Source organism: Pimephales promelas, chromosome 18 (genome assembly GCF_988280905.1).
Source record: "Pimephales promelas chromosome 18, fPimPro1.hap1.1, whole genome shotgun sequence".
In the NCBI taxonomy this organism is placed as follows: domain Eukaryota; kingdom Metazoa; phylum Chordata; class Actinopteri; order Cypriniformes; family Leuciscidae; genus Pimephales; species Pimephales promelas.
In genome coordinates this window covers 31216243-31219185 of record NC_142786.1, presented here as the reverse complement: position 1 = coordinate 31219185, position 2943 = coordinate 31216243, and positions in this window count along the sequence as shown.

The window sequence follows — 2943 nt, the reverse complement described above, 5'->3', positions numbered from 1 at the left end:
CTCCCTATCTATTGTGTCCGGCGTCCACATTGAGCTGTTGATATGTAAACGCCGCCTGTTCGCCTAGGGGAAGAAACAGATCAACGACATTACACCGCTACACTTTACAACAGCGCCATCTGGCCGAAAGAAACGGAACAACACAATCAAGCTTTCAAAAGGAATGGCATAAAATAACCATTTTGAGGTCTTCCTATTGTGAGAAACGTTTTAAAAATTAAATAATTTTTTTACACTTACTCTTAAAAAATAAAGATTGGAGAGAAAATGTAACCATCGCAAATAGGTTTTTGTTATAATTCCAAAGAAAGAAGAACTGTTTTGGGTTCTCCAAGTGAACTGTTCAAATAGGCTTTTTTCCTCTCTTAGTGTTTTTATCCTATGCTTTACGTTAGCCAATATTTAAATCATCTAAATAACCCTTTTTTACTATAAAGAACTATCTGTGCAATGGAAAGTTATCGAAGATGTAGGCTATCAGAGATGCCAATAATATTTTTTAAGAGTGAAGGCCTAAACTGGAGTGTTCAATAATTCATTCATTCATTCAAGAAAAAACACAGACCATCTTATAAGACAGTTAACTGGTTCCTTCACAGCATCTTTCAATGCCGGATTATTCATTTTAAAGAATTATACAAAGCTTTGTGAAAAAGTACACTTTATAAAGCATTTAATGGTTATAGTTAATTTTATCAAAGGAAATTATTTTTAAGGGATGGGGTTTTCAGTCAGTTGTAGGGGTCGAGTAGACTCAAACATGGGCCTACTGTTACAGTCATGGGCCTACTGTTACAGTTATTTGTGCTTATAAACGTAAACGTTTTTATTTATCTTTTTTTTTTCAATTCATGATCTTTTATAATTCTGTTGTTAACACTTATGTCCTAAACACCGTGTGAAACTTTTAATTGGGTTTATACAGTATAATCCCTTTGAGACAATCTTAATTGACCATGCTTGCGGTCACACAACATTCAGCATGCAAAATACAACAATAATTCACTTGCTTTTTTAAGGCAATCATTTTCCTGATATTTTACCAGTAACGTGAACCCTAATGAGAAGTTAATACAATGATTTTGATTCAACAGTACTTGAGTATACCTGATTGACAAGTTTTCAATACAAATGTTAGTAAGTAGTGCCAACTAAAAAATGAATGCAATGCATTACTTCACTTAGAAATTTTAAGGCAATCGGTTTCCACACTTTTTCTAAGTAAAGTCAACTTATTACATTTTACATGCATTGCATTATGAACTACCTCAGAGGTGAGAATTGTTGGCTGTAAAAAAAAGGTAATATATTTGATGAAATCGTACTTGGCCTATAAATATAACCAAACAAAGTATGAGCAGTAAGTTGTGACAACCAGTTTTACATTTTGATTTAACGTAAAAAAATATATGTTGTTAAGCATTTTTTTTAAAAACTTTTTTGTTATACAAGATTCAACTCATTTTTTAATGTCAGTTTAATGTAGTCCTAATTTAAGTTGAAATTGCATCCAATCTTTTTACAGTAAATAGCTAAAGGCTTATTTAGCCAATAATAATTTTTTTTTTTTAAATCATGCATTCACGTGACTTTTTTTTAAGACAGCAAGTTCGCTGTCATTGGGCCGTTTCTTTTTTGCTTAGCACGGATAGGCTATACATGCAGAAAGCAAAAAAGTATCAGAGATACAATAATATGTTTAAGAGTGAAGGCCTGTATATATAGGCTATATATATATATATATATATATATATATATATATATATATATATATATATATATAGTCATCTAAACTAAACCATGCGTATAAATGCATGTGTTATCTCGGAGCAACACTAAAACTCACCAAATCCGTGATAGCGAACGTTTATCAAATCTGCCCACTAACGCAGCAATATTCGCCCCTGGGAACAGAACTGTGAGAGTTGTCCTGTCATCGCCCTTGTCCCGTCTGTGCAATCAGTGTGGATTTAAGCAGCCTAAATGTAGATCTCATTATTCACTTGAGAACCAAGTGATTACTTTTGCGGCTCTCTGAAATGATGTCCCGACTGGTAGCTATCCTATTAAACAACATTTGCAAAGCTATGTTTTCATATGTTAAATAACGACTCGTCTCAGGCTTTCATTGATATAGGCTAATAGGTAGGCTACTGTAGGTCAGGATCGAGCACGACAGGGAGCGGGTAGTAAGATTAGTAATATGAGCAAAGAAGATTTGAGGCTTAGCGCCGACCTCAAAACTGGCTTTTGCGCGCAAATGGTTCCTTGCGCTTTTCAACGATGACAACGCAAACGTGTTTTGTTGTGTAGTTTATTAATGGCTGTAATAAATGTGCTCGAATAAAACCTGTTTATTTAAGCCACTTTATTTTAATTTAATTTTTCCGTGTCTGGTGATGTTCACTCAGATGTTCTGGATAGCCTACTCGAGCAGAGTGGTTGGCAAGTGTGATTAAAGACAGTCTTCCAAAATTCTTTGGAGTTGTAGGCTAATAGTGAGTGACATCCATCACCAGAGGTATGACTAGTGAGAACGTCTTTTTAATCGTGCATTTATCATAGGCTACTTTATACGCTCAAATTCATTGCGCATCGTGCCGGGCATGCCTTTGATGGGGACGCGATCGCTTATAAAGATGAGATCTTTTTCTTCCCCCCAAAATAATGAGGATTGAATCCTTATTCTTTTTTCTGTCGTATAAAATGTTCACATTACACCTGTCATATTTAGAATGTTGTGCTTGGACACCAGACTATTCCAGAATTGATCAAAAATGCCATGAGGTCCACAGTAGACTAAAAGGTGTGTCGTTCTTCAATTTCTCCATTATTTATTTAATTCATTTAAATACATTTTAAATTCTTACAGAATGGAATATTTAGTGATTTTTTTTTATTATTAAAAGCTTTTATCTACCACAAAGACAGCGAATTAGGCGT